The sequence below is a fragment of the Anomaloglossus baeobatrachus genome, chromosome 2, assembly GCF_048569485.1.
Source record: "Anomaloglossus baeobatrachus isolate aAnoBae1 chromosome 2, aAnoBae1.hap1, whole genome shotgun sequence".
NCBI classification, from domain to species: Eukaryota; Metazoa; Chordata; class Amphibia; order Anura; family Aromobatidae; genus Anomaloglossus; species Anomaloglossus baeobatrachus.
The window spans coordinates 490,615,624-490,635,212 of record NC_134354.1 but is presented as its reverse complement, the minus strand read 5'-3'; the positions used below and the strand labels follow the sequence as shown (position 1 = coordinate 490,635,212).

Here is a 19,589-nt window from a genome sequence, read left to right as displayed (position 1 = left end):
CCCCTTGTAATGACTCCTGCTGCTGGTTTGACTGGTTCAGACTACAAATAGGAGATATCCAACATTTTTTTTTATATTGCCCTGCTATTTTTGGGCACTTTTTTGAAATTTGAAATAATTTTTAATTATTTTTTGTGTCATGTCTTTTATGTCCATTTTCTCTTTTAATTGAGGATAACTAGTAATGGTTATGTTTTATGGAAGGATATATAGTCTCATGCTACTTTTGATTACTAATTTGTAAAGCCTACAGCTTACTACCGTTACCGGTTGGACTAGTGCTGCTTTGATCCCTAATGTTTTCAAACAAACCTCCGAGGCTTTCACAGAAAAGCTGTAGTCTTAGGCTGGTTTCACACTACGTCTTTTTAACATCCGTTGAAAACGTTATTTTAGCGGAAGTACGGATCCAGTGCAAATGCGTTTTCATTTCAATGCATTTGCAATGGACTCGCGTTAACATCCGTTCACCTGCGTTTGCGTGCGTTATAGTGAGGATCCAGTGACTTGCAGTTTTTTAACATGTTTCAAAAACGCTACTTGTAGCGTTTTTGAGCTGCGTCAAAATACTGCAAGTCACCGGATCCTGACTAAACAGCACGCAAACGCAGGTGAACGCTGGCGTGCTGATAGACAGGATCCTGCTTTTGTACTGAGCATGCCCAGAAAGTACTGAGCATGCCCAGAACCAGTCTCGCGTGATCTGTCTCTCTCCTCCTCCCTCCCTCACCCTCTCTCTCTATCTGTCTTTCCCCCTTCCTCCCTCCCTCCCTCTCTCCCATCTGAGAGCTGCGGACACTCGTAACCAAGGTAAATATCGGGTAACCACTTCTCTTAGTTACCCGATGTTTACGTTGGTTACGTGTGCAGGCAGCCCTGCTCCTAGCAGCTGCAGACACTCGTAACCAAGATAAATATCGGGTATCCAAGGCCGATGTTTACCTTGGTTACGAGCGTCTGCAGCTGTCAGAAGCCGGCTCCCAGTCTAGTTCCCCTCACTCCCGATCACATGACTCCAATGCCCGCCCCTAAACATCCAGTGCAGGATCCTGCAAAATAAGACATGCGTTTGCATGCGTTTTTTGCTGTAAAAGCAGGATCCGTACTTCCGCTAAAATAACGTTTTCAACGGATTTTAAAAAGACGTAGTGTGAAACCAGCCTTACTGAGAATAAATTACACACAGGCAGACTCAGTGTACTAATTAGGTAATTTTGGAGGTGGGAGTTAAATCAGCCACTTATAGAAATTAATATATATACTGCTTATGTGTGTCTATATATATATATACACACACACACACATACACACACACACAAGCGGTTCAAAGGAAGCAAAGCGAAGGGATACAGCCATTGTATACTCAATGTAAATAATGTTGTTGTTTAATTAGCTTCAAAGGCAGGTTTATATATACAGGTAAACAGAAAAAGGGTAAGTATTCAGGGTGGTCCTTACATGCACAATAGATATAGCCTATAGTCATGCAGGGCTAGTACAGAACTTGTTATTCGAGGTTTGGGGATGCGTGGACATTGCACATTGTCTTTGCAAATTGTTAATACAGGGAACAAGATGGAAGATATGGAAAACAAAGGCACTTGGTTACTCAGGATTTTATTGAGGGGTGTAAGGCTATGTGCGCACTTTGCTAGGGATTTCTTGTGCGCACTTTGCTGTTCCAAACGCCGCGTTTAATTTGCATAATTTTGGGCAAATACTCAGCGTTCAAAGAAGCAGCATGTCAATTGTTTTTGCCATTTGTGCTGCGTTTTACCTGCTTTTTAGGTGCAGAAAACATGCGTTTATGACATCAAAATAATGGAATGATATGTCCCTTTACACACACACATAGTCCGACAATTAAATTAATGAAAAATATTAATTTATTGTTATTTTAGCCATAAATAGTATAAAACCGCTATAATTATATTAAATATAACTATTTTCGTTATGATTTAAATAATTATATTTGTTTTCATTTTTTTTCTTTTTTCATAGTGTTTGTATGACAAAACTTTATTTAGTAGTGTCTTTTTAATCAAAACGCATCTGACTTTAAGCAATGGAAACGCAGGTAAAAAGCGGCAAAAAACATTTCTGCCAGAGGATGCATTTCGAACTGCAACTACCTCGACGCAAAGTGCGCACATAGCCTTAGGCGGGCTTTGCACGTTGCGACATCGGTAACAATGTGTTACCGATGCTGCAGCAATAGTCCCGCCCCCGTCGCACGTGCGATATCTAGTGAAAGCTGCCATAGCGATTATTATCGCTACGGCAGCTTCACACGCACATACCTGCCGTGCGACGTCCCTCTGGCCGGCGAGCCGCCTCCTTCCTTAGGGGGGCGGGTCGTGCGGCGTCACAGCGACGTCACACGGCAGGCGGCCAATTGAAGCGGAGGGGCGGAGATGGGCAGGATGTAAACATCCCGCCCACCTCCTTCCTTCTCATTGCAGCCGGGAGGCAGGTAAGGTGATGTTCCTCGCTCCTGCGGCTTCACACACAGCGATGTGTGCTGCCGCAGGAACGAGGAACAACATCGTACCTGTCGCACCATCGGCATTATGGAAATGTCGGAGGCTGCAGCGATGATACGATAACGACGCTTTTGCGCTCGTTCATCGTATCAAAAAGGTTTTACACGTTGCGATATCGACTGCGACGCCGGATGTGCGTCACTTTCGATTTGACCCCATAGACATCGCACGTGCAATGTCGCAACGTGCAAAGCCGCCCTTAGACTACTGGGGGCAATATACAAACACACATCACAATTTTAAGATTTATGTTTTTCACATATTTTAGAAAACTCTATATTTCCTTCACACTTTGCAAATTAGTGTCGGTATACAACATAAAATCCCAATAAAAGCCGGTAACAGAGCACACTGTCAATGCTCGTTGTAAGAGGAATACCCAGCTCACACAGGTCAACACCACCTGTCCTTCCGAGGGTTACGCTAGTGACTTCATGCCAGGTATTCCGGATATTTGTCACTTTGTCAAGGTAGGTAATTGTGTTACAATAAAAATAACCGCCATCTTGTTTCACATATAGAAACCGGTCTTAGAATGGAAAAAAGTACGACATTTCACAGCATACTTGCATGAGCTGATGCAGAATATACGTTTTCTTTACAGTGTAGACATTAATTTAGGTACAGGAATGATAGGAAGAGCCCGGACTGCTGACCCGAAGGGGCTTAAGGGAGGGCTACATGACTAGGAGGGATGCCAGGCCATAGGGTTAATAAGGGGTTAATGGAGAAAGTCAGTTTGGGCGCGAAATTTGGGGGTGGTGCTAAGGGGCAGTTAGGATCAGGGGTCAGTGTGATTGGTCAGGGGGTGGTGGCTATAGGGGGTCGTATATAGGGCAGGTCAGAGGGGGGTGGGCCATTCCTACCTGGACGTGACTGGAATCGTTGTGGCTGGATCCCGAAGATGGAGGACTTCATGGCACAGATGAAGAGGATGGCGGAGCAGCGTGGACAGCGTTGGATGGACGAGCAGCTCCTGCGATGGTCCGGCGTCGGCGAGGAAGAGGGGACCCCCCTGCCTCCGAAGCGGCAGCGAAGAACTCGGCCCCCGGAGCGCCTCAGCCCGGAGATGACGCCGAGGAGCCGGCAGCGGAGACGGAGCCCGAGTGGATGTGCGGCGGTGGATCCGGGAGCCGGGACGTCGCGAGGCCCCGGCCGGAAGTCGGGCCGCGGGCGCCAAGGCAACGGGGCGGTGAGCGACACGGCCGGCCTCCCCTCCTCTTCCGGGTCGCGGCGCACGGCAGTGACGCGCGCGTCGCGGCCGCGTGACCCGGCGCGGTCACCTGACCCGGCGCGGTCACCTGACCCGGCGCGGTCACGGGGCCCGCTGCGCTCGCGTGACCCGGCGTCCCCCTGTGCTCCGGCGGCCTCACCTGACCGAGCGCGCTCACCTGACCCGCCGCGGTCACGTGGGGCGGCGCGGTCACGTGGGGCGGCGCGGTCACGTGGGGCGGCGCGATCACGTGGGGCAGCGCGGTCACGTGGGGCGGCGATGTCACCTGACCGGGCGCTGTCACCTGACCGTGCGCGGTCATGTGACCCCGCGTATTCACCCGTCCCGCCGCGTCCTCGCGATCCGGCAGGCTCGCCTGACCCGGTGCGGTCACCTGACCCGCCGCGGTCACGTGGGCCGGCGCGGTCGCGTGGGTCGGCGGGGTCGCGTGGGTCGGCGGGGTCGTATGAGCCAGCGGGGTCATGGGGGCCAGCTGGGTTGCGTGGGCCAGCGGGATCGCGGGGCGCAGATGAGGCCACAGTGGCGGCGGCGGCAAGGTCTAGGAGCAGAGCGGGGCCCATGCAGGAGCATGGGGTCCCAGTGGCGGCGGGGGAGTCCGTACGGAGACGGCCCGGATCAGCGGGGCCCGGCCTGGGATCGCAGCGGAGGGACAACGATGGGACGGCGTCGGGATCAGCTGGAGCACGCGGGGATGCCGGACGGCATGCCCCAGGCGGCGTTTATGTGGCGGAGCCAGCGTCTGGATCGTCGCGGAGGATGGATGGTGCTGCGGGCGGACGGGGCCTAAGGTCGAGTCTGCCGGACGGCGGGCTCCCTGGGCCTGGGTCCAGTGAGGACGAGGAGGCAACCCTGGAGGAGGACGTCGCGGAGGACGGCAACGGGGACCAGATCGTGGAGGTCGGCGAGGCGGCTGGAGTGCGACGCGGAGAACATGTGACGGCTGTTTCGGGATCTTCTCGGAGTCAGCCTGGTAAGACCACGGTTTCTTCTATTTCTCGTGCACCTGGTTTGGCTATGGATGGTGTGTCTGGTGATACGGATGGCGTGCAGGGTGTGAATGTGGTTGGTGGTACGGGTGGTTTACTTGGTGGCCCGAGTGGCGGGCGGGTCGTGAATGTGGTGACGGGTGACGGCAGTGTGGCATCCGAGTTGTTGAGGTTGGTTAGGGGTTTGTTTGCCCCTGTGGGGGGCCCTAGCTTGGTGTGGCAGGGAGCGACGGGGCAGGAGGTTGCGACTCCTGCGGTTGGAGGGGTTGCTAGTGGCAATGCGGTGGGTGAGCCGGTGGTGGCGGCTCCCGCGGCCCCAGCTGCGGCTCCCGCTGCCGCAGCTGCGGCTGCAGTGGACATTGTTCGATTGGATGACAAGGCGAGAGGGGAAGTGTATGTTTGCTTTGATGGCCCGTTGGGGGCGCATCTGAAGCAGGAGACCAGGGAAAAAATATGGAAGGATGAATATGTTGAAATATTCTCATTGCTTCCGTTGGAAAAGTTTAATCTGGATCGGGTTAAACCGGATGAGAGCAAAAAGGACGAGGAAGAACGGCGGCGTTATCGCCTTATTCCCCGCACTTTTCAGAACTGGTTGCAGGCCTTTGTGATACTGGCCGGTGTGGTGGGGGAAAAGGCTCCGGATAACTGTACAGCGCTTTTCTGTTATCTGGATTCTATCTGTGAGGCGTATAGGACCTATGGGGGGACTGCTTGGCTAAGATATGACGAGCAGTTTCGCCAGAGGAAGGCGGTCAGACCCAGTTTACGGTGGGACCACAAAGAAATTAGTCTATGGATGCGGCTGATGGCTGCGCCGAAGTCGGCATCACAGTCCTTTCCAGGGGGCACCGGCGGGGGATCATTTGGCACCTCGTCGGGGCCCAAAAAGGGCGTTTGCTGGCAGTTTAATGAGAAGGAATGCCGGTTTGGGTCTTCCTGCCGATTCAAGCACGAGTGTTCGGGCTGTGGTGGCGCCCACAGTCACCTTAAGTGCTTCCGGAAGGGAAAAGGAAAGGCCGTGGAGTCTTCGTCAAAAAGGGAGGACCCCGGTGAGGGTAGATCGGATGGCGCCGTTTCTAAGTAGATACCCGGACCGGGGATCGGCGGAATTGTTGAGTGACGGTTTTAGTTTTGGTTTCAAGATACCGTCAGTGGTTAAGACGGGAGAGATTCGTTTAAAAAATTTGCAGTCGACGCGCCTACATGGTGAGGTTGTTGCGGATAAGTTACGGAAGGAGGTGGAGCTAGGACGGATGGCGGGGCCTTTTGATGCCCCTCCATTGCCGGACTTGGTTGTGTCCCCGTTGGGGTTGGTCCCAAAAAAGGAACCTAACAAGTTCCGGCTCATCCACCATTTGTCCTATCCTACTGGCCGGTCGGTGAACGATGGTATTGATCCTGAGCTGGTTTCGGTTTCGTATGTCCGTTTTGATAAGGCTGTGGAATGGTTAAGGAAGTTGGGCTGTGGTTCGCTGTTGGCGAAAACGGATATAGAAGCGGCCTTCCGCCTGTTGCCGGTGCACCCGGACAGTTTTCACCTGTTGGGGTGTTGGTGGGAGGACAAGTTTTATGTAGATTGTTGTTTGCCTATGGGCTGTTCAATTTCCTGTTCTTATTTTGAGAAGTTTAGTTGTTTCTTGGAATGGGTAATTAAGGAGGAGGCGGGTCTAGATTCAGTGTTGCATTACTTGGACGACTTCTTGTGCATGGGGCCTGCGGGATCCTCGCAGTGTTCCCTTTTGCTTCGGACAGTGGAGCAGGTTGCTCGCCGGTTTGGCGTTCCGTTGGCGCCGGAGAAGACGGAGGGTCCGGTTACGGTTTTGAAATTCCTGGGTATCGAGCTGGATACGGTTGCCATGGAGTGCCGCTTGCCGGAGGACAAGCTGGTGGATTTGAGGCGTTGTGTTCAAGGGGCCATTGAGGCCAAGAAGATTCGTTTACGGGACTTGCAGTCCCTGTTGGGGAAGTTGAATTTTGCGTGTAGAATATTGCCGATGGGGAGAGTTTTTTCCCGTCGCTTGGCTCAAGCCACCACCGGTGTGTTGCACCCTTTGCATTTTGTGCGTTTGAAGGTGGAGCATAAGGCGGACCTGAGAGTGTGGTCCCGTTTTTTGCAGCTGTACAATGGACGGTCATTGTGGCTTCGTGAGGTGGTGTCAAATGAGGAGTTGGTGCTGTATACGGACGCGGCGGGATCCAGTGGATTTGGCGCATATTTTGGGGGGAGATGGTGTGTCGGCAGGTGGCCTGATTCGTGGCGGGTTTGCGGTCTGACTAGGAATTTGGCCCTGTTGGAACTTTTCCCTATTGTCGTGGCCTTAGAGGTTTGGGGACAGGATTTGAAAGACAGGAAGGTGCGTTTCATGTGTGACAACCTGGGGGTGGTTCAGTGTGTTAACAAGTTGACAGCTGATTCCCCCCCGGTAGTGGACCTCTTGCGTCACTTGGTGCTGAAATGTCTGGAGTTGAACTTGTGGGTCTGCGCTGTACATGTGCCGGGGGTGCTGAATTCTGTGGCTGATGCTTTATCTCGCTTCCAGTGGGACCGCTTTCGAATGCTGGCGCCGGACGCGGAGCAGCAGGAGACCGTATGGCCCGTCTGGTTGTGGGACCTGGTTTGCAGGCGGCCTGGGAATTGATCCGACATTCGGTGGCACCCAGTACGTGGCGCAGCTATAATTCAGCGTGGGACCGTTGGCTCGAGTTGGTTGATGAGGTGGGAGGTCATGTATCTGAAGGTGACAGAGTTTATTTAGTTTTGTTTATGTTGGGCAGGGCTAAGGAAGAAGGCCTTTCGTGGTCGGCCGTGGCGGGCAGGTTAGCGGGCATTTCCTTCTTTTTCAAGTTATTGGGCTGGAAGGACGTTACGAAGGATTTCTGGGTGCGCCAGGTGATGAAGGGTTACCGGAGGGCGGGGGCGCGCCGAGACCTTCGGCGCCCGGTATCTTTTGAGCTGCTGGGCAAGCTGTTGTCGGTGTTGCCTCGGGTGTGCTGTTCGGAGTATGAATGCCAGTTGTTCGGGACCGCTTTTGTTTTGGCCTTCTTTGGGGCGTTTAGAATTAGTGAACTGGTGAGCAGAAACACGAGGAGTCACGGAGGTTTGTTGCTGGAGGACGTGGAATGCGGTATGGATGTGGTGCGGTGTTGCTTGAGACGGTCAAAGACGGACCAGCTGGGTAGAGGTCGGATGGTGGAACTATGGGGTGTACCTGGTTTAGCGGAGTGCCCTGTCAGATGGCTGTCGGCGTTTTTAGAGGTGAGGGGAGCTCGCCCGGGGTCCCTTTTGTCCCACCAGGACGGGTCAGCCTTGTCGAGTTACCAATTTGTCTGCATCTTTCGGAGGTGCCTGCAGTGTTGCGGTCTCAACGAGGCTGAGTTCGCGTCGCACTCCTTTCGGATTGGGGCTGCGACTCAGGCGGCTCGTTGGGGTCTGGGCGCGCAGGCTCTCCGTAAGATTGGACGATGGGACTCGGCCAGGTTTCGATCTTACGTCCGGCCGAACTTGTTGTGAGCTACGGGTGGGGAGGGGGGGGGGGGTCGGGGGCTGTATTGGTTTGGTAATCATTACCCATTTTCTTCCTTGTGCCCCCCCCTCCCCCTCTCCCCTGTTGTGTTGTCACCTTTTGTTTTGTAGGTTTCCCATTGTTGGTGTGGGTGCTCGGCCACTCATACGTGTATTGGGGGGCGTTCCGTGCGGGAATACGACCGGACGGCCGCCAGTTGGGGGTTCCCAGAGAAAAGGCTACTGTGCGATGGATCGGGGTCAGGGGCATGCTGTGGAGTGAGGTGTTGCCTACCTGGCGCCACCATTCGCAGCTGGACAGAGCACCGGACGTGGTAGTACTACACGCGGGTGGGAATGACCTGGGTCTCCGGGCTTCCAGGGACCTGATACAAGACATAAAATGTGACTGCCTGCGGCTCCTGTCTTCCCACCCGGGTCTAGTAATTGTCTGGTCGGATATGGTTGCGCGGCTGACATGGCGGCACGCCAGGTCGGTGGAGGCAGTAAACAGGGCGCGAAGTAAAGTGAATCGGGAGATTGGGCGGTTCATTTCCCGGGTTGGGGGTGTCTCTGTTCGGCACCCGGAGTTGGAAGCGGCGTCCGCCGACTTGTTGCGCCGGGACGGGGTCCATTTAAATTCGGTGGGAAATGATATTTGGGCCTTAGGGCTGATGGAGGGGCTTGAGAAGGCTTTGTTGGTGTGGGAGGACTCGCGCGCACAAGGGGTCATGCGAGCTCGCGGTGGCGGAAAGGAGGGGGGTGTCTGAAGGTGGGGGTTTGCACAGAGGAGAGGACGGAACCCAGTGCCGGAGCGGGTTACCTCTAGCGGTGCAATTGTTTGGTAAACGGGTCCTTGCTGGGTTGAGTCTCAGCGGGATGTAGTGGGGGCAACATCTGGCTTGGGCTCTCGAGTCGGTGTGTTGCGGCTGAGGGTCAGGAGACAGGCTGATGTTGCAAAGAACATTTTGGTTAACCTTCAGGTACCCCCCCCTTCCTTTTCGGGTTCTTCAATGAAGAGTTGTATTGTTACATGGCTGATGTTTATGTTATGAATAAATGGGGCTGCTGTGGCCTTTATATTCCAACGTCACACAGTGTTTGTGTTTATTTTAGATAAGAACCCTAGGGGGTAGGGTGTTGTTGGGGAAGGTCACAGGCCTTCAGTCAGACATTCCGGAGTCAAGGAAGAGCCCGGACTGCTGACCCGAAGGGGCTTAAGGGAGGGCTACATGACTAGGAGGGATGCCAGGCCATAGGGTTAATAAGGGGTTAATGGAGAAAGTCAGTTTGGGCGCGAAATTTGGGGGTGGTGCTAAGGGGCAGTTAGGATCAGGGGTCAGTGTGATTGGTCAGGGGGTGGTGGCTATAGGGGGTCGTATATAGGGCAGGTCAGAGGGGGGTGGGCCATTCCTACCTGGACGTGACTGGAATCGTTCCCGCCCGCCCGCCCTAATTGTGGATTCGACATCGATGAAGAAAAGAAGGAAGATCGTATTTGTCGCAGCGGCGGAAAGGAGGGGGGTGTCTGAAGGTGGGGGTTTGCACAGAGGAGAGGACGGAACCCAGTGCCGGAGCGGGTTACCTCTAGCGGTGCAATTGTTTGGTAAACGGGTCCTTGCTGGGTTGAGTCTCAGCGGGATGTAGTGGGGGCAACATCTGGCTTGGGCTCTCGAGTCGGTGTGTTGCGGCTGAGGGTCAGGAGACAGGCTGATGTTGCAAAGAACATTTTGGTTAACCTTCAGGTACCCCCCCCTTCCTTTTCGGGTTCTTCAATGAAGAGTTGTATTGTTACATGGCTGATGTTTATGTTATGAATAAATGGGGCTGCTGTGGCCTTTATATTCCAACGTCACACAGTGTTTGTGTTTATTTTAGATAAGAACCCTAGGGGGTAGGGTGTTGTTGGGGAAGGTCACAGGCCTTCAGTCAGACATTCCGGAGTCATGCAACAAAGGCATTCCTGCTACTAAATTCAGGGCCATTTTAATGTCTACAGTGTAAATAAACTCGTATTCTGCATTAACTCATCTGAGTGTTCTGTGAAATTCTCTACCTAATAACTTCTGACTATATATCTCGTCCAACAACACCTCATCATATTGACTAGAATGGAAAACAGACAGGTGCCTGTGAGCATGTGCAGTAAAAGTTCTACTGGAGATGTAGGGGTACCAAGCTCAGCCACCCCCTGTAGAAGTGTCTCATTACATGTCCTGATGTATTGTTAATTAAGATTCCCATTGTGTGTGGTGGGGCCACTAGATGGCAGTGTGACCTAAGGTACTGCTCCCCTGGACTCCTGGTTAGGAAGGGGTTAACTTCAGCGAGGGGAGAGGTAGATAAAAAGTCAAGCTACTAAGAAGTGAGTAGAAGAGTCCCTCAATGGAAGCAAGAAGAAAGAGCCCCAAAAGAGTAAATTGTGATGACCCTCAGGTTCCCTCCCGTTTGCGGTCCGAGGCACATGTGTGAGCCCCGCTGGGGCAGAATCCGGACAACGGGATCAGCGGCTGTGTTCAGTAGAAGCGATCTCACAATTTTTTTGCAGAAGACAGACGGTTAGTAAGCCTTATGATAGGGTGACAGCCAACGTGGAAGCAGTCAGTGAGCTCTCCAGGTGTGGCGCCAGGGATAGTGGACCTGGTGATGTCTAAGGAGTCACAGGAGCTAGGTGCAGTCAGCCAGAAGAGTATATCGAGTAATGAAGTCCCACAGGAACCACGCTGGGGTCAAAAACGGCGCCCTTAGGGTGCAGGAGCAGAGAGGAATTTTTGTGAAAGTGAATTGCAGTGATGGCAGAAATCAGTAAAAGTTTGGAATTGGAAAATACAACACCAGTCCAGTTTATTGCCTCAGCGAATGAGTGACTGTGTCCCAAGGGCTTAAAGACCAGCTGTGCTGCGGCCTAGTAGCCCCTGTGAAGACGACTACTGTAGCCCCCGTGAAGACAACTACTGTAGCCCCCACTATCCACACTTATATAGTGACCTGGAGATACCTATACTATGTATGTCAGTGTGATCAGCCTCTTCTTACTTCAGCACACCTGATATTTCCAGTATTAAATGTGAGTGATATGGTGGACATCTGTGTGAGCAGCCTCTTCTTACCTCTGCTCCCCTAGTTTTATATCAAATAGACAGGTTGTACAGCAGTGTGAGCAGTCTCTTCTTTCTTCATCTTCCTTGGTATCGCCAGTATTACATTGGAATATACACTGGGAACATATCTTATTACAAATGAAGGGAGGGGTCAGAGCTCACTACTTTACAAGCAAACCTTCATCTGTACTAACATTCTAAGAACACTTTTCAATCAGTGTAGCAAGGTGGTGTCCGTTTTAATTCTGCAGCAATTACGTCCATAGACAAATTTTGATTTGCTAATTATAAATTTTAAGCAATTTATGTATAGTGACATTTCCTTTTACAATTTTTTTTTTTCTATTCTCAAAAATCCCCTTTTATGTGTCTGTCTTATGGGACGCTTGGCAAGTATGATATAGTGGTAACAATATTATCACCGTTAGATCCATTGCATGAATATATGGAAACTACCGTAATCAGACTGCAGCTTTAATTTTTTCAAGGCATATTTAACAAGGATGCATTTATGTCATTAGTTCCCACAGGCAACTCTTCCACTTGTGTGCCTTAGATTTTCTGGAAGTACTCCATAATTGCTGAGTAAATGGAGACTGCACAGCACATACAAACTAGTTGACCCTTTTATAATATCACATCCTGTGCAGATTAGGCCTCGCTCACTCAAGCGAATGAATCAGACGAGTGCAATGCTAGGAAATCTCGCATCGCAGTCTGACCAATATAATTCAATGAGGCAGAACAGATCTGTGATTTTTTTTTTCTCATTTTGAGCGGCCATGAGCAAAAAATCACAGCATGCTGCGACTGTTAAGGGCGCTGTACACGCTGCGACATCGCTAACGATATATCGTTGGGGTCACGTCGTTAGTGACGCACATCCGGCGCCGTTAGCGACATCGCAGCGTGTGACACCAAGGAGCGACGATCAATGATCGCAAAAACGTCAAAAATCGTTTATCGTTGACACGTCGCTCCTTTTCATAATATAGTTGGTGGTGCATGCCGCTGGTTGTTCGTCGTTCCTGTGGCGTCACACATCGCTATGTGTGACACCGCAGGAACGACGAACATCTCCTTACCTGCGTCCACCGGCAATGAGGAAGGAAGGAGGTGGGCGGTATATTTCGGCCGCTCATCTCCGCCCCTCTTCTGCTATTGGGCGGCCGCTTAGTGAGGACGCAGTGACGTCGCTATGACGCTGAACGCAACTCCCCCTTGAAAGAGGGATTGTTCGGCGGTCACAGCGACGTTGCTGAAAAGGTATGTGCGTGTGACGCTGCCGTAGCGATAATGTTTGCTACGGCAGCGATCACCAAATGTCGCATGAACGACGGGGGCGGGTGCTATCGCGCATGACATCTCTAGCTATCACTAGCGATGTCGTAGCGTGTAAAGCACCCTTTTGTGTATGGGCTCTTCTCCACTTGCGTTAATAAAATCCCTGCGATACTCGGCTGCAAATGTGAGTCGAGTGTCCTGCGTGTGGTCTGCATACAATGTTTTTTTTTTTTTCCTCACATAGCATCCGTATGACATGCGAGCGTCATGCGATTGCTATGTGAGTGTTTATGCAAGCAGCGTCGGACTGGCTACCGGAGGAATCTCCAGTAATACCAGTCCTGGCTGCGGTTACCTGCACTGAACTCCGGAGCGGTCACCTGAGCTCCGGAATGCAGCCCGGTCTGTCTGCAGCTGTGCTGAACTGAACAGCAATCACCGGGGAATCAATCACTCGGCGCTTGCTGTTCAGTCCAGGTTGCACTCCGGAGCTCAGGCGACAGCTCTGCAGTTCAGTGCATGTAACCGCGGCCAGGACTGGTATTACTGGAGATTCCTCCGGTAGCCAGTCTGACACGGTATGCAAGTGTCAAGGATCCGTGTGTCATGCGTATGCCATCTGTATGACATGCGCATGCCACCCGTATTCTGATTTTTTTTCTCGCTCCCATAGGAATGCATGGGGGTGTGAGAGCTGAGACTCGGTGCAAATCGCAGCATGCTGCGATTTCACCGAGAGCACGAGTCATGCCGTTAAAAATTTAGCAAGAGGACACTGCCTCATTGATTAACACTGGTGCGAGTGCGATCCAATTTTTTTTTTTGCGGATCGCACTCACACATGGAAATTGCAAGTGGAGAAGAGCCCTATAAGTGTATATCAGCTGACGCACACCTATATAAGTCTATGGGTGCATGTGAAACATCAGAATCAGATACCGTGAATGACACTTAGTTCACGCTCACAGCAGAGTTTGAGCCAAGAGACGTTAGCATATCGCATCTGATGCTATACGATAGTGTGCCCCAGCCTTTAACCCCTTCATCGTCCGGCAATTTTCCTTTTTTCCTTCTTTTCTTCCAAGAGCCATAACTTTTTTTTTTTCTGTCAATATGGTCATATGAGGGCTTGTTTTTTGGGGGACAAGTTGTACTTTTGACTTACACCATTCATTCTGCCCCATATTGCACTGGAAAATGGGAAAAAAATTCCAGTTTGTGAATTGCAAAAAGTGCAATTACGCAATTGTTTTTGTTTTTTTTATTTATCGTGCTCACTACTTTGAAAACCTGACCTGGCAACATGAGTTCCCAGTTCAGTACAAGTTTGTAGACACCAAACATGTACAGTTTTACTTTTATCTAAGTGGTTAAAAAATTAAGGAGTTTGTAAAAAGACAAAAAAAAAAACAAAACAAAAAAAAATAACAAAAAAACACTTGTTGCCATTTTTCGAGACCCGTAGCATTCTCATTTTTTGGGATCTGGGGCTCAGGGACAGCTAATTTTTTGCATTTTATGCTGACATCTTTAATTATACCATTTTTGGGTAGATGCACTGTTTTGATCGCCTCTTATTGCATTTTAATGCAATGTTGCAGTGATCAAAAAACTTAATTCTGGCCTTTTTATTTTTTTCTCACCACAATGTGTAACAATCAGATTAATTGATTTTATATTTTGATAGACCAGGCATTTCTGAACTCTGTGGTACCAAATATGTGTATTTTTATTATTACATTATTATTATTGTTTTATTTTCAATGGAGCAAAAGGGGCCTGATTTAAACTTTTCCAGGCTTTCTTTTGCATTACCTTTAGAAAAGACTTCCTTCTGGGACAACTGACATGCACAACAATTTCATGCAGTGTGCGGTGTATCGTCTGAAGGAGTAGGGGTGTACTCACTTTTGTTGCCAGCAGTTTAGACAATAATAGCTGTGTGTCCAGTTATTTAGAGGTCACAAAATTTACACTGTTATACAAGCTGTACACTGATTATTTACATTGTATCAAAGTGTCAGATCTTCAGTGTTGTCCCATGAAAAGATATTTACAAAAAATGTAAGGGTGTACTCACTTTTGTGAATACTGTAGATCACAGTAAGTTGAATAAAATGGTACCTCAATATCTGGGTTCCAATATCTTATATCAGAGAAATCCATGTTTTTCTTAGATGTTAACAGCTCATTTACATTTATGGGTAGGACATATAGTGCCTTAAAAAGTATTCATACCCCATGAACTTTTCCACATTTTTTTCAGATTACACCCGAAACTTAAATGTTTTTTTTTCCGGGATTTTATATGGTATGGTAATACAAAGTAGCAAGTATTTGTAAAGTGTAAAGGCAATGGTACATGGTTTTCTAAACAGGTTAAAACTATAAATCTGATAATTGTGATGTGGATTTGTATTCAGCCCCCCGTGAGTCAATACTTCAATAGTGTCTAGGACCACCTTTGGCTACAATTACGTCTGCAAGTTTTTTGTTGTATGTGTATACCAGCTTTGCACATCTAGAGGCTGAAATTCTTTTTTGCAAAATATCTCTAGCTCCATGAAATTGGATGGAGAGCATCTATAAATAGGAATTTTCACATCTTACCACAGATTCTCAATGGGATTTAGGTCTGGATTGTGACTGAGCCATTTAAACACATTAACATGCTTTGATCTAAACCATTCCATTGCAGCTCTGGCATTATGTTTAGGGTTGTTGTCCTGCTGGACCTAAGCCCCAGTTTTAAGCCTTTTGCAGCTGCTAACATTTTTTTGTCAAGGATTGCCCTGTATTTAGCGTCATCCATCTTCCCATCAACTTTGACCAGCTTCCCTGTCCTTGCTGAAGAATAACCTCTGCACAGAATGATACTGCCACCACTATGTTTGACGGTGGGATTGGTGTTTTCAGAGTGACATGCAGTAATAGTTTTCTGCCACACATGGCATTTTGCAATTAACCCAAAATCTCCTACTTTGTTCTCATCTGACGAGAGCACCTTCTTCCACAAGCGGTGTTCCATTTAATGCTTTTTGCAATCTGCAAATGGGACTTCTTATGGCTTGCTTTCAAAAATGGCTTTCTTTTTGCCACTTATCCATAAAAGCCAGATTTTTGGCATATACCACTATTAGTTATCTTACGGACAGATTTTCCCACCTGAGCTGTGGATCTCCACGGCTCCTCCAGAGTATCTAGACCGCTTCTTTCACTACTCATCACCGCCGAGCGTGTCTCCGGCTTGCGCGCTCTGCAGCGGAGGAGTGAATATGGAGGTGCTGCGCTGTGACATTGGGCTGTGATGAGCGGGGGAAACTGCGCCCACAACCCTGTCACTCACGGAGACTGGGGCTGGCTGCAGTGATGACAAGTGAGCAGGAAGTTGATGTGATATCAACGGATACCCGAGGTCATGGAGCCTGTGGGTCAGGCAATGGGTAAGAGCGGTCTGCAATAGCGCCACTCACAGGCACTATAGGCAACACAAGGTATTTGAGAGAAACCTTGTTTATCAACATAATATCGTTGTGGCCAATAATGAATATTGGTGAACCACCCCTTTAAACATGTATTGTGTAATCTGTAGGTTCCTCTCAGCCTCATAGCCAGTCAATGTTACAAAATTGTTGCAATACAGCAGAGCTGTGAGAGCTGCAGCAATTGTGCTTGTAAGAAGACAAAGTTCAGTTCTGACCTGCATGCCCCATGTACATCGCTTAGGAGGGTTCCTCCTACTGACAGATTATTTTCATTTCTTATGGTGTCATATTGTGACCTATGACCCTCTGCAACTGCAACAGTTGTTTTCCAAATGTGTTGGATTTTCAGTCATTGTTTGCAAACTGCACCAGACTCACTGACGTTAGACTTCAATTCAAGCCACATGTGACTGCAACTTGTGTGACTTATCTGAGACTTTGATATTTATTTTTGTCGCAAATCACTGTTTTACAATAATCACGTGACAGCAAATCGCAGACAAGTTGCACAACTAGCCTTTTTGCACAAATTGTCTGAGAATTGTTGTTGAGTGACAGGCTGCCATGTAGCCTTAGCGTTAACCTCTTGGCAAGGAATGACACATACTGTATATTGACATGAGAAGGTGCTATTCACCATATCATGATAGATACTTCGTCATAATGACTTGTGGTTACAACCCATTGTGCTTGCAAAATTTTGTCAGGAATGCACCTGTATCGCTCAGCTAAATTCCCATTTTTTGAACTTAACCCCTTGTATATTTGATATTCATACCAGCGCAATCCCCACAATCAAATCAGTAAGCATGGCAAAAAAAAACCCAATATTTTTTTGTGAACAAAAATAGAGAAACCTAAAAATAACTGCCTGTAATATTGTCTTTTACGCTTTTTTACTAGACTAGATTAGAGACTGATAAAATAACAAACAAACCTCTAGCTCGACTCCTCAGGTTCAGCTTTGCCTTTCCAAATCTGCTTCAGTCCATGTTGATCAACTGCAGCTATAATGTCATGTCTACAGTGATCAGACCCATAACCACTGCAGCCAATCGCTGGGTTGAGCTGCATTGTCATTGTAGACGGCAGTGAGCCCAGCAATTGGCTGCTGCCAATCCACCAGAGATTGGAGCCGAGGAGCAGAAAGGCATCTCTGATCGCTGGACACAGAGAGGGTGAGTAGAAGCTCAGTTTGTTGTTTTATCAGTGGAGCAATGAAAGTTAGAACAAAGGAGTCAGAGTGCAGCTTGGAAACTTGTCATATGTAGTGTTGTGGGATGGGTGTGGAGGGTGGGAGACTCATTGATGGCTGTGATCTTGGCAATCATCCTGCTATAGCCCCCTAAGATTAATTACATAGTAAGTGAATTTACCTCAGAGCAGATATTTTAGAGTGGGGGAGAAAACTGGAATACTTCCAGGAAAGAAACACAGGAATAACATGTGTGGCACCCCAGTGGTCCGGTTGCCACAGTAACATTGCCCTCCTCACAGGGGGTTATGCTATACCTGGAAGCAAGGGGGGATCTCCCATGCTAGGTACATCAGCACTCAACACTTCCTACTCTGGACTAGAAGGGAGAGCTCAAGAACCAGGTTTGAGGGGAGCTTCCCTATGCATTCTTGCCTGGAGGAGGAGTTAGGAACACACACACACATACAGAAAGTGAAGCTAATCAGAACATGTCAGGAGTGGAGAGAAAACAGTCACTGGGAAGGAAGCTGCACAAAAGCTTCCTCAGGACCGAGCGCAGAGAACAGGGCAATGGAGCCCTAGGCTGCGTGGGTACTAATGTCCCACCAGCAGAATCCGGATGGCAGAAGATTGCAAGTCTCCTGGCCCGCAGAGTGCCCGGGGCACAGCAGTATAATAGAGCCAGGAGCTGTGACAAAAGAAAGGCACCAGTAAAGAACTTGCGCTGCCTGCCATACGGGTGAGAACCAGAATCTACCCAAAGATTAGGTGTAGCTTCAAGCCGTAGGGACCCACACATCACAGCGCAAGCAGGAAGGCCTCTGAACCCACATGGCTAGGTGGATCCCCTCGATTACTTCCAGGCTGATCGAACCTCCGTTACCTGCTGGATCAATCTCCCAGGCCTCTACCATCAACTACCAAGTAAAAGGTAAAGGAAACTATGGCCAGTAATTACAGGCATCCTCAGTCCTGCACCCCAACATTAAGTCCCTCCATCAATTGCAAAGACTACTACTCCCAAGGAGCCCTGGGGCCCAGCTCTACCTGTGCAGCGCTATACCAACCAAGCTCCATCACCATCTGCCCCAGCGGTCCGTATCTCGCAGCGTCGGCTATCTCTGGTAGAGTACCACAAGTGGCATCACAAACTATTATCCCTACTCTTATCCCTTTTGCACGACACCGCCAGGGTCATGGGAGCGGGCCTTGCCGCCACGACATCCATCCCATCCCAGAACAGAACCGTGGCCCAGTAACGAGTGCCCCACGGCCCCGGTGCGGGCATGTCACATGCAACCACCATGAAGCTGTATCTTTGGTCAGATGTGAAGCCAGCAACTGCAAGGCTACATCTAAATGTGTAAATATTCAATAATATTACATTTGTGTTAAAGACTTTTTGAAAAGCCATCTAACTCAGTGTGTGTGTTGAACAGCACTATTTCTGAACCTTATATAAACCGTATCCTGCATTTCTCACCTGCACGCTATTTCTGATTTGCAGTTTTCTCTCAGTATTTGGGTGAAGACGACCTGCAATGATGTCTCTCATACATAGTACACAGTGTTCAAACCCCCAAGTCTAGATAGACAGTTTACCAAATAATAAGATGTAGTTATAAGAAACAAAGTCTTATTTTTGGAGTGATGTAGAGGCACTTTGTTTTTTCTATCCTTGAAATGTAGCCCTAGCCCTAAGCCACAGGCTGTATTGAGCATTTTCTGTGCCTACAGCGGGCTTTACACGCTACGATATAGTTAATGAATTATCATCGGGGTCACGTTGTTTGTGACGCACATATGGCTTCATTAACGAGATCGCAGTGTGTGACACTTATAAGCGACCTTAAACGATCGCAAAAGCGGTCAAAATCGTTTGCCGCGGAGAGGTCGTCCTTGAACAAAAAATTGTTCTCTTCTTATTAGTGATGTTGTTCGTCGTTCCTGCGGCACCACACATCGCTGTGTGTGACACCGCAGGAGCGACGAACATCTCCTTACCTGCCTCCACTGGCAATGCGGAAGGAAGGAGGTGGGCGGGATGTTAGGTCCCGCTCATCTCTGGCCCTCCGCTTCAATTGGACGCCTGCCTTGTGACGTCGCTGTGACGCCGAACGAACCGCCCTCTTAGAAAGGAGGCGGTTCGCCGGCCACAAGGACGTTGCAGAGCAGGTATGTGCATGTGACGCTGCCGGCAGCGATCACCACATATCGGCCATACGACGGGGGCGGGTGCTATCGCGCTCCACA

At 49.4% G+C, this 19,589-nt stretch overlaps 1 protein-coding gene across 1 annotated transcript in view; it reads left to right on the top strand.

Moving 5' to 3' along the window:
* Positions 1–19,589, top strand: part of LOC142291721 (interleukin-1 receptor type 1-like) — a 92,676-nt gene that overhangs the window by 11,626 nt on the left and 61,461 nt on the right. The window lies entirely within an intron of this gene.